This window comes from Taudactylus pleione, unplaced genomic scaffold (assembly GCF_031769625.1).
Source record: "Taudactylus pleione unplaced genomic scaffold, aTauple2 ptg000367l, whole genome shotgun sequence".
In the NCBI taxonomy this organism is placed as follows: Eukaryota; Metazoa; Chordata; class Amphibia; order Anura; family Myobatrachidae; genus Taudactylus; species Taudactylus pleione.
In genome coordinates, this window is record NW_028284768.1 from 897386 (window position 1) to 910406 (window position 13021).

The 13021-nt window shown below is 46.9% G+C and overlaps 1 protein-coding gene across 1 annotated transcript in view; it reads left to right on the forward strand.

Annotated features, from left to right (window-relative positions):
* Window positions 1–11998: 11998 nt before the first annotated feature.
* Window positions 11999–13021, forward strand: part of HPCAL1 (hippocalcin like 1) — a 184821-nt gene continuing 183798 nt past the window's right edge. Inside the window, exon 1 of the mRNA XM_088444590.1 lies at window positions 11999–12382. The gene's annotated coding sequence lies outside the window, so the exon portion shown is untranslated. The remainder of the gene's footprint in view (window positions 12383–13021) is intronic.

Here is a 13021-nt window from a genome sequence, read left to right on the forward strand (position 1 = left end):
CGAGCGTACTGCTGCTAACGAACGGCTCTGAATGAGGGCCTTAGTTTCCAACGATTTTCGTTAAGGATTTTCGTTCAGATTTTCCCTTGAAAAAGTGAACAAAAATCGTTTAGAAAAATCGTTGGTTACTAAATTAATGAACGATTTTGTCAATGATTTTCATGAACGATGAACGACTTTTTAATCATGCATACAGTAAATGGACATCGTTCATTCTGTACAGCATGAATGATTTCTGAACGACAATTGTTCAGTTGGTCAGTCAAAACTACAAACTACAAACGTGAATGAACGAAAATAGTTCATCGTTTTAACTCAGAAACTGAACAAATTTTTCAACGACTGAACGATAACGACATTGTTATAGTTAAATCGTTCAAAAAATCATTACGTGTGTATGCACCTTAAGCCCTGAGAGGGAGCTTTTCTCAATTACCAATACACTGCAGCTGTGTGGGACTTTTCGCCGTCTTCGGTGGTTTCCATGCGAAAAAGTATCGCGCGCGTCACCACATATCCCCGTATTCAATCACAAAGCGGCGAAAAACGGCAGCCGGCAAATTCGGAACTAGCGAAAACTCCTGTAAAAAATGGGGGAAACAGCCTGTACCCCCCGAAAAGCTGCACTAACATCGGGGATCACTATAGGGGTGTTCTAGTACCCCTAATAAAGCTATTCTGGGTACTTTAGTTCTCTCAATTGCTTGCTATTAGCGTCTTTACATAAGTGGAGAATGGCATTAAGCTAAATTTTTTCACCAAATTAACTAGTCCCAGCAAATTTGAAGTTGCTAATATGAAGTTTTAAAAAAATCGTAAAAAAATCCACTTGCCGCAAGCACCTGCAATCTTAAAAACACCTGGGGCATACTTGGGGAACCCCTTGGAGTCTATTTCGCTTGTTTTTAAGTTTGACCCCTAACTTTGTTTTTTTTTGCCCCCAAGATGAAAGTACTTTTTTGGGGTGTTCTTAAGTATTTTTTTATATTTTTCGACACAGTTTAGCTTGGGGGGACTGTCCAAAGGGTTTAGGGGGTTCCCGCAAGTTTGCACCCCTAAACCCCAATTCTGCACTTTTTTCCGCCTGCTTTCATAGACAAATCTTTTTTGCCGAAACCAATGCATTGACTTTCCGCAACGGTGAAAAGTCTTTGCAGTTGAATATGAGGATAAGTTTTCACCTGGCGGAATGACGTCACTGGCGAAACTTTTTCGCCGAAAACGGCTTTTCGTACCCAAGTGAATATGCCCCAAAGTAGGGTAATAAAAAAAAACACAATTATAGAATTATATTTATTTATATACTTCAACCATATGATTGTAGATAAATAGCAAAATTATTGCAATATCAATTGTACCTACAACATACATTTATTTATTTTATTACCTTACTTTAAGTGCTGTGTATTTCTGTATTTATGAGGCAGACAGCACTGCAAAGGGTTAAAATGTGTTTTCATAGATTCCTCAATAGCTCTTAGGACACAGGTGAGGGAGGGAAATGTGTAAGTTCTGTTGTGAGAGAAGGAATGTTTTACTACAGACATGAGGAAGGGGAATATGTTACTATAGCAGTTACGTGTAGTGAGGTAAATGGCTGGGGAGGCACTGGCTGGTATCAGAGCCAGATTTACAGATACATATATGAACCCGAAGGTTCATGTGGGCATTATACAAAGGTGCAGCAGTATATAGTGCTGGGAATTTGGGGTGTTTTGATCGGAGATGTGTGGAAAAGGTAGATAGGGGAGGCAGTGCCTCACCTGCCATACACTTTTTACTCCAGAGCTTTGACTATAAAAATTATTAGAATAATACAAAGAAGATATTTATAATATATTCTTTAAATTTTTCTTATAATATTTATAGTAAAAACTGTGGAGTATACCTAAGTATGATAGGAGAGGCTCTGCCTCACCTGACAGCACATCACTGTACTATAGAGGTTTGGGAGGAGAATGGGTTACTACACAGGTGAGGAAGGGCTATGTGTTATTACACAGGTATGAGAGGTGAATGTGTTACTACACAGGTGAGGGAGGGGGTTGTGTTACTACTTACAGATGTAGCCACGCTCTTCTATCCTAGTTATGGCGTATAGTGTGATAACCTAGTCGCACTGCTCCTGGCCGCAGGGTGGTGTATTCTGGCGCGAGGTGGCGCTTTGAGGTGTAGTGTGGAATATGTAGTTGCCGGCAAGTGTAATACTAGTGTTCATCCACCAGATATCACTTTTGAAAATCACAACTGCCCAAGCGTGAATTCTACATTGAAATACTGTACACTACAGCTCTACTGCACTGTGCTCTACAGTATGATTTACTGCAACCATACTGTAATGTTAGTATAGGCGCTGAGCGTCATTTTCTGCAGTGCGCTCACACAATCCCGGGACCCCGATCGCTTTATAAAGTCCTCAGTAAAAAGGTGTAATTCCAAAAAAATACTTGCAATCTGTGCTTAAAAGACACACAGAGTAAAAAAAAAAAACATTCATACTATTCAACCTTACTGAGCTAATTGTAGGGCTCACTACTATCCCCCACCAACATTCGCTTCTATTCAGTGCCCCCGCATGCTGAGCCCGCTATTGACATTGTACACAAAATTCCTGCTGTAATTTGCACACGTCACATCACATACACGACAGGTGCAGCTCTCGACATAGGTGGTGTGTGTGGGCTAGAGGTTTGGGGGACTGTCTTGCAGAGTGGGCATCCTGGGTTTGAGACCTATTTATTTTTTAAATCTTCACTACAGGATTAAAAATGTATCACTTGGTGAGAGAGAGTTCTGTCATTTATACAAATACATACAGGTACAGTATCTGTGTTGACCAGAAGATGCACACCCAGCACTGCATAAAGACCGAGCAATTAAATTTCAGTATTCTTATCCAAGTCTACTGAACTGAATACTGTACATTGCCATCAACTTCCCACCACCTGGCATTTCTATGCTACTGTATGCCACTGTTACAAGTCGCGAGCACGACTTGTCTCCCTCTAGCAGTTTACCTTCTCGTGATGCTGTTGTTCCTGTTCCTTCAGTGGCTAGGTGATCTGCACATCACAGGAGGTCACGTGTTTTCCACAGCACGGCGTGATTGGTGCCTTCCCCTATTTGTGCACGCTGGCCTTTTGCAGACTATAGAGTTCCTTTTGGTTCTCCCGGCTCTGCTGCATGGTCAGCATTCTGTGCTTTCTTGCTACCTTGTGTCCTGGTTACCCAGCGGTATTTCCGGGCCACCGGTTATCGGCTTCCCAGCAGCACCAGCAGCTTCCACGCTGCCACCGGCTCACCAGCCACTGCATCGGCTTCCCAGCCGCTTCCATGCTGCCACTGGCTTACCAGCCACTGCATGGGCCTCCCAGATGCACCAGCAGCTTCCGTGCTGCCACCGGCTCACCAGCCACTACATCGGCCTCCCAGCCGCACCAGCAGCTTCCATGCTGCCACCGGCCCTCAAGCCACTCCATCGGCATCCAAGCCGCACCAGCAGCTTCCGTACTGCCATCGGCTCTCAAAGCCGCATCTCAAGTACACCAACTTGTGTACTGGCTCCCAAGCTGCACCATCGGCTCTCAAAGCCGCATCTCATGTACACCAACTTGTGTACCGGCCCCAGCCACACCATTGGCTCTCAAACCCGCATTTCAAGTACATCAACTATTGTACCGGCTCCCAAGCCGCACCATCGGCTCACAAAGCCACATCTCAAGTACATCAACTTGTGTACCGGCTCCCAAGCCACAGCATCGGCACCTCAGCTGCATCATTGACTCCCAAAGCCACATCTATTTCTTTACTCCTACTAACGGCTCAAAGCCGCACCATCGGCACATTAGCTGCACTATTGGCTCTCAAAGCCGCACCATCAATTAACTTATTTCTGCTACTGGCTCAAAGCTGCAGCATCAACTCCTAAGCTGCATTGTCTGCTCTCAAAGCCAAACCTTCCTGCACATCAGCACTCAAGCCACATCACCGGCTCTCCAGCCACACCATCGGCTCTCTAGTTGCCTCATTGACCCTTCAAGTTCCAAACTCCTCACCTCACCACTGAATCCCATCAGACACTCGTGTAAGCCGCTACTACCCCGAATATTAAGTCCAGACGGCCACCTAAGTACCGATGAATGTCTTTAGATCTAAGGGAACAACGGGTGGCTGTTAGTGGTGGAAGACCTCGCTAGGCCGGGTTCTAGGGGGCTTACTCATAGTCGTCTTTGGGATTCATAACATTATAGTCGGCCCAATAGAAAAGGAGCTAATATAGAACAGGGGCAGAATCCGGCCCAGGTGCTTCCTGCATAAATCCAAGTGCAAACCCAAAAGGTCGAAGAGCTCAGCTTGCGCTTCGGGGAGGTCCGGGCTGCTGCTGCACCAGTCCATTTCCAGAGCCTATAATTAACTTGCCGGAACAATTTTCTGGGGATCGCCGACAGTTCCTCAACTTCCGCGAAAGTTGCAAACTGTATTTCAGGCTACGTCCTCTCTCCTCAGGAACAGAATCGCAATGAGTAGGCCTAGTTGTTTCCCTTCTCCAAGGGGATCCACAGACTTGGGCCTTCAGGTTGCCCTCAACCCATGCCGCATTGCAGTCTGTTAATGCCTTCTTTACTGCTATGGGCCTATTGTATGACAAACCTGACAGACTTGCACTAGCCAAGTCCAAACTGTGTTCTCTGAAGCAAGGTCAGAAGGCAGCCGAAGATTATTCCTCAGAATTCCGCAGATGGCAACTGATTCTGGTTGGAATGACCTGGCCTTACTATCACAGCACGCCAGACTCAGGCACTCACTTATCGGGCAGCGGGTGGTGCATCACCAGTGTTCCCCGCTGGCCTCTGCCTCTCCTTCCCCTACCAATTGCAGACGGGCGGGGCTCCCTACGGGCACGCGCCGACCTACTGGAAATTTAAAGGGCATACACATGCCCTTAAGCAATGTCACAGGAAGTGACTGGGGTAGTCCTGCTATTTAAGGAAGAATCTGGGAGCAGGCCAGTGCCAGAGTATAGGCTCATTTACCATACTCCAGCGTTCCTGTGATATTCTGTTACCTGTTCCTGACCTTGGCTTCGTTTGTGACCCTGATTTCACCTGACCCCTGGTACTGCATCTTATATCTGGTTTTGACTTTGGCTATTCCCTGTGACCTGTTTATACCTGCTCCCTGGTACCGTCTAAGTCTGTTTGGTTCTAACCTGGCCTGTCAACTAAGCTATACGTCTTCTTCGCTTCATCCAGAGTTTGCCAGCACCTGTATAAGGGAACCTGTCCTGAGGGCCGCGGCCTGTGTGTCAGACGCAGCCAAGTCCATAGCTTCTTGCGAGGGTCCCTGGTGAATACCGCCAGCACATTAGACTCTGTGCCTCAGGCTTAGGTCTAGCCAACTCCCTAAATACGGGCCGCATCCATAATCCGCCCAAGACTTGCGACACTTACATAGCCAATAATGTCTTGGACTCTCTGAAGCCATCAAGAATATCCTCATCCAACATTCCCCTTCTGAGTCCTTGGATGACCTTATGCATCAGGCCATCAGGATTGACCAACATCACCAGGAACGTAGATGGGAACAAAATCTTCCCACGAGGTCGCCCAGCTCCCTCACTTGTTTCCAGTCTTCAGTTCCAGAGGAGCCAATTCAAATTGATGCATCTCGATTGTCACCTGAAGAAAGACGCAGAAAATGTTCCCTAGGTCTCTGTATGTATTACAGAGACAAGGGGCATACAGTGAGTAATTGTCCACTTCGACCGGTAAAAGGCAAGGCCTAAATGTTCAGGAGGAATTGCATTTAGGCCTGGCTCCTATTTCCTCCAAGAAATCGGTTCTAGTCCCTGTTGCCCTCCGACTTGTTAACTCCAGTCTGGCCACCACGGCATTCCTGGATAGCGATGCGGCTGCCAATTATATGGATTTTCTATTCTTCCAGTCATTGGGGGTGCCCACCATTCCTTTGGATCAGAAAATCCCCATCTGCGGACTGTATGGACAATTGATTTCCAGTGGTCACATTAGATATAAAACACCTCCTCTCCATTTGTCAGTCGGAGTTCTGCTTTCAGATACTATTTCTTTTTATCTTCTCCGATGTCCCTTAGCCCCAGTCGTTCTCGGTCTTCCTTGGCTCAGGGATCATAACCCTACAATTGATTGGTCTTCCAGGGAAATAACAAGATGGAGCCGTGCCTGTCAAACTCACTGTCTAGCTATTCCTGTTTGGTCAGCTCAACCTGCGGTTGCTGAAATTCCTCGGCCATCCCACCTCAGTACTGTGACTATGCTGATGTTTTCTCCAAACAGCTGGCAGATGTCCTTTCTCCACATCGGCCATACAACTGTGCCATTAATTTAGTTCAGTGTGCCAAATTACCTAAAGGCCAGTTATATTCTCTTTCCATTCTGGAGGATAAGGCGATGAAAGAGTACTTCGAGGACGCATTGGCGAAGGGATTCATCCACACCTCTAAGTCACCGGTTGGGGCTGTTTTTTTCTTAGTTGGAAAGAAGGATGGGTCCCTCCGTCCGTGCATAAATTACAGAGGTATGAACAACATTATTGTTAAGAACTCTTATCCTCTACCACTAATTTCGATACTGTTCAATCAGCTGCGACAAGCTCACATCGTTTCTAAGATCGACCTTTGAGGAGCATATAATCTGATCCAAATTCGGAGTGGGGACGAGTGGAAGACGGCCTTCAGCACTCACTCAGGGCACTATGAGTACTTGGTTATGCTGTTATGCCTTTCCAATGCTCTGGTTGTCTTCCAGGATCTCATCAATGATGTCCATTGAGAATTCATGGGAAAATCTATCTATCTCAACAACATCCTTATTTTCTCTCACTCTGTGGACCAACATCACCAGCATGTCCATCAAGTCTTACAAAAACTGCGTGAGAACCACCTCAACGCTAAGCGTTTTTAGGATACATTATATCCTCCCAGGGATTTCCCATGGATCCGGGTAAAGTCAAAGCTGTACTGGAGTGGGTCCAACCAAATACCCTTAAAGCTATTCAGTGCTTTGTCGGCTTTGCCAACTACTATAGGAGGTTTATCAACTCTTTTTCTATTATCGTGGCACCCATAGTAGTACTGAGTAAAAAAGGAGCTGATACTTTCAATTGGACATCTAAGGCTGTTCAGGCTATTTGAGGCTCTTAAAACCGCCTTCACACAGGCTCGTCCTCCGTCATCCTAATCTAGACCTCCCGGTCATTCTTGAACTGGGCGCCTCTGAGGTTGAAGCTGGAGCCATCATGTCCCAGAGAGATTCAGTTGACAACAAACGGCATCCATGTGCTTACTTTTCCCACAAATTCACCTTGGCAGAACACAATTATGAGGTGGGGAATCGGGAGTTACTCGCGATTTAAGTGGGCCTTTGAGGACTGGAGACACTGGCTTGAGGGGGCCAAACATCAAATCACAGTTCTTACCGACCATAAGAACTTGTCATATATCCAGTCTGCCGAGTGATTGAACTCCCGACAAGCATGCTGGGCACTATTCTCTATTTGCTTCAACTTCCTTATCTCCTTCCGTTCCAGGACCTTTATTCCAGTGCAGCATCGGCACATTAGCTGCACTATCGGGTGCGGCTCTTGACAAGGGTGGCGTGTGTGGGCTAGAGGTTTCGGTGAGCGCCTTGCAGAGTGAGCATCCTGGGTACGAGACTTGACAATTTTTTTTTAATTTTTAAATCTTCACTACAGGATTAAAAATAAATTACTTGGTGTGTGAGAGTTCTGTCATTTATACAAATACATACAGGTATCTTAAGTTAATGGTGCTATTACTGAACTGTGGAAATTATCGCCCACATTTATCAAAGTTTAGATAGGGAGTGAAAGTTCTGGGAGATAACATACCAACCACTCAGCTCCTAACTGCCATGTTACAGCCTGTGTTTGCAAAAATGGCATTTATAGTAGGAGCTGGTTGGTTGATGCTTTATCTCAATCAATTGGCTTTCTCTCAATCCTCTGTATCACTCTCCAAAGCTTGATAAATCTCGGTCGGCCTCCAGGTACTTTGGGTGGTGGGTGTCAAAGGCTCTACTACTGTGGCCATTTACAGTATTTCCTGTGACATACTACACTGTACTGGAATTCTGTGTACAATGTCAATAGCAGGCTCAGCATGCTGTGGCACTGAATAGAAGCGAATGTTGGTGAGGGATGGTGGTGAGCCATACAATTACTGTAGCTCAGTGAGGTTGAATAGTAATGCGTGATGGTGGGGGGGAGGTGGTGAAGGGACTTGGGTGGCCATACACAGAGACGGCCCTGCAATGTGTACAATACAATGTCTACTGCATAGCGGTTTAGCGTAAAATGCTGCTAGAGTAGGTGTAAAATGAATAACAGCAGAATTCAACATGGTTTTTAAAATTTATACACAAAGGCGACTTTAGCGGGAACCGAACCCTTGGGAAAGGGTATGGCAATCATCGACGATACCACAAGTTTCCATTAATGGAGCAATCACCACCAGCGGTGAATGTTTTACTACACAGACGAGGGAGGGGAATGTACCACTACAGGGGTGAGCAAGGGTAATGTGTTACTACAGAGGTGAAGGAGGGGAATAAGTTACTATAGATGTTAGTAAGGGTAATGTGTTTTACAGGTGTGAGGGAGGGACTGTATTTCTACACAGGTGAGGGAGGGGAATGTCGAATATGTTACAACATGGACGAGGGAGGGAAATGTGTGACTACAGAGGTGAGTGAGGATAATGTGTGACTACAGAGGTGAGTGAGGATAATGTGTGACTACAGATGTGAGTGAGGATAATGTGTGACTACAGATGTGAGTGAGGATAATGTGCGACTACAGATGTGAGTGAGGATAATGTGCTACTACAGAGGTGAGGGAGTGGAATGTGTTAGTACACAGGTGAGGGAGGGTAATGTCTTACTATAGCAGTGAGGAAGGGGATGCATTACTATGAGGTGAGGATTAGTGTGTTACTGGAGTGGTGAGATAGAAATGGAAACAGTAAATATCTAAGGTCTTCCCAGATGAAACTGGGCACATTAGCTAGTGTAGGAGCTAGTGCCATCTCCTAGGGTAGATGGCAGGATGCAGCAGAGATGACACAGAACTCCATTAGTTTAGTGCAACTGACCTCAACCAGTTTTCTTGTGAAAAAAATGAATTCCTTGCCATCCGATGCTAACTATACAGAACATACTCCTAACTCACTAAAAAACAACACAAGAAGTTTTACCAGACACAGCTCACTGGTTTCCAAACAGCAAATTTCACTCACAAAGACTCCATAGTCTCTCCTACCCCAGGTAGTGTGAAAGACTAACGATCAGGCTGACAGCCTTTTAACACCAACAGCTGACAACACTAGTTAGCCTTCTGTGAGGCTAACAGCCCAAAGACCCGAACTAGGCCTGAATGGATGGAGAACCCACCAGCTCTTCTCACATCCAACCCCAGGACCCTAATCCGGTTCTTATCAAAAGCTTCAAAAAGCTCTCAGCAGAAAAAACACAATACTCCGGGGGTTTTAAAACACATAGGTAAGAAACCTAGGGGAAATATACCTGCCTTCCACCACTTTTCCAGTGATCTTGTCACAATATATATTTTTATAAAATGCAGTAACGCGCAGTGAGGTAAATGGCACGGAAGGCACTGGCTAGTATCAAAGCCAGATTTACAGATACATATATGAACCCAAGGGTTTATCTGGGCATTATACAAAGGTGCAGCAGTACATAGTGCTGGAAATTTTGTGCGTTTTGATCAGGGATGTGCAGATAAGGTAGACAGGGGAGGCAGTGCCTCACTTGCCATACACTTTTTACTCCAGAGTTTTGACTATAAATATAATTAGAATAATACAAAGATAATTATAATCTTTTCTTATAATTTTTATAGTCAAAACTCTAGAGTATATCTAAGTATGACAGGAAAGGCTCTGCCTCACCTGACCACACATCTCTGATAAAATGCTGTGGTATAATTGACAGTTCCCACCAACATGATTGGACACACTAGATCACATGACGGTGCATTATTTCCCAACGACCGCACACCTCGTGCCTGATTTACTTTCAACTGTAACCCAAAACTCATCACAAAGCCACAGCTGTGTAATACTTGCGTCAGGTGCCTTCCCAATTACCTCTCCTTGCAGGGAAAGGAATATGTACCTAACAGGTAAGGCGGAAGTCTGGACTACTTATAAGTTTATACGTTTGCTTAATCAACGTTACAGAACCTTTGTTAGCCGTTCTTTCTTCAGGATACAAAAAAATTTGACTATTTATAAGTCGACCAGAGCACCGCCTTATCTGTCCACTATATATAGGACTGTTAAAAGTAAGTGTCAGCACTTAAGATATGTGTGTGCTTGCCATATCATCCCTTTAATTCGGGACATTTTATATATATATATATATATATATATATATAAACAAAATGTCCTAACTGACTTATCGACGCCCAGTCCAAACCCCTGGACCTACTGTAGAAACATTCAATTCTGGGAGTATATTCCTTCCATGACATAGGCATCCACTAGGAAGGGATTTTTCAAAATTCAACTCCTAAGGGGGTAAAAAGAGATAAAATGTTTCCTCCCCCTGTGCAATGTCCTGACTGACTCATCAACGCGCAGCCCAAACCCCTTGACCTAGAAACATGAAATCAGGAAGTCTATTCCTTCCATGCCGTAAGCACCCACTAAGCAGGGATTATTCTAAATTCGACCCCTTCACTTGCTTTGTATTTTTCACTTTCTCGAACATGGCAATTGAGTTTTAAGGGGAGTTGGTATCTCACCATTGTCCTCACCACAGGAGACGGAGCTTGCTGTCCCTCTCCTATTTCATGCATGACCCTCAGCTAATGGCTAGGGAGCTGCGTGAACTAATTGTGAGGCACGTGGTGGACAACTATGAGGAGTTCTCCATCATGTCCCATGACAGCAAGGGGGACAACTTCACCAGCTCTGCTGAGTACCTCCATGACATGTCCCAACCCTTTACTTATGGTGGTTTTTGCAAATTGGTGGCGGATGGGGAACTCTTCGAGTTTGTTTTCGAGGTTTACTGCAATGGTGGGCTCTATGAGAGTTTCAGTGCTGAACATCACCCATGAGGCTACGCAGGCAATTGCGATGCGCACCTGCCTCGTGAACCTCAAAAAGTGTGCACCACACCACCCTTCCTCCAGCCCGACTGCATCACACCATTCACCAAACGTCATACACCCACGCTAAAAGGAGAAAGCAACTCCAGGATGAGGCAAAGAGATATACACAGATTAATCCTACTAGCACGCTCCAGTACACCAGAGGCATAAAATAAACTAAGCACATAAGTTAAGATGGTATGAAGGAAATTAAAATATCTAACAAGGTCTACCCGGGCGAAACCAGGTACATCAGAGTGTGCATGCGTGTGTAGATGGATAACGCCACCGAGCATAGCATGTTATTCTATCTCTCTCTCACACAATGCACCCTGCAGGTAGGGAGATCCCGATTTTTTTCACCCAAACAATCAAAGACGGGGACAAATCACTTAAAAGAAGTAACCTCATGTAATAAGATGAAGTGACCGGAGGGGGCTCTGCTATTAAATTTGTGGGGTCTCTAACACCGAACAGATCCCTGCACATGAGACGGGTCTCTCAATAGTACAACAGGACGCTAGCCTGGCACTGACATCTCTTTCTGCCCCCTGTCTGGCTGCTCCACCCTACCATTTACCCAGCACAGGGCTCATTCTGGGATGTACCAAGTACAGTCCATACAGGGGGCGCACATTCCCAGTAAGCTGGAGTGTGCAGCGATACCGCATACTGCAGGAAAGGTGGGGTGTGACCCAGCTGCCCAGTGACACTGGTGACTGTTGGTACCATGCACAAGCCACTGTGTGACCCGCACACTCCCTGAGGCACAGTGACCTCCCCTCCTTTCTCCGGGCGCCTTGGTTTGCTCCGTAGTACTATTACATTAGCTGCTGCCGGCGGCGGCGGTGTCAGTGCTGTCAGTGTCTGTACTATGCAGAGTTCCCTGAGTGTCCGCCTGGGCGCACTATGGGCTGCAGCTGCCTCCTGCCTCAGCCCTGTCAGGGTGTGTGACCCGTCTCCTCTCTGCCACCACCACTATTAGTGCCCCTGCTGCTGTACGGGTGTCTCAGCCCTTTCAGGGTGTGTGACCCGACTCCTCTCTGCCACCACCACCACCACTAGTGCCCCTGCTGCCCGGGTGGCTGCTGCTGAGGAGGAGTGCGGTCTCCGGGCTGCCTGTGCAGGTCACGTCTGAAGCGGAAACTGCCCCGATATAAAGTAAGAAGAGAAGAGGAAACTCCGGGGACAGCGGCGGCGCAGCTCTGTGGTGAGTGAGCCCGGCTGCGGGAACCTCCTCTGGGACAGCTCCGGGGAGTTACTTACTAGGACGGGAAGGGGTTTGCCTCACTCTGGGGGTGTCCGGCACCCTTTGTGCCGTACGGGGAGCACAGCCCTTATGCCCATGTACAGGAGGGGGTACACGGGGAGGACAGCGCTTATCCCCATGTACAGGAGGGGGTACACGGGGAGCACAGCCCTCATCCCCATGTACAGGAGGGGGTACACGGGGAGCACAGCCCTTATCCCCATGTACAGGAGGGGGTACACGGGGAGGACAGCCCTCATCCCCATGTACAGGAGGGGGTACACCGGGAGGACAGCGCTTATCCCCATGTACAGGAGGGGGTACACGGGGAGCACAGCCCTTATCCCCATGTACAGGAGGGGGTACACCGGGAGCACAGCCCTCATCCCCATGTACAGGAGGGGGTACACGGGGAGCACAGCCCTCATCCCCATGTACAGGAGGGGGTACACGGGGAGCACAGCCCTTATCCCCATGTACAGGAGGGGGTACACGGGGAGGACAGCCCTCATCCCCATGTACAGGAGGGGGTACACCGGGAGGACAGCGCTTATCCCCATGTACAGGAGGGGGTACACGGGGAGCACAGCCCTTATCCCC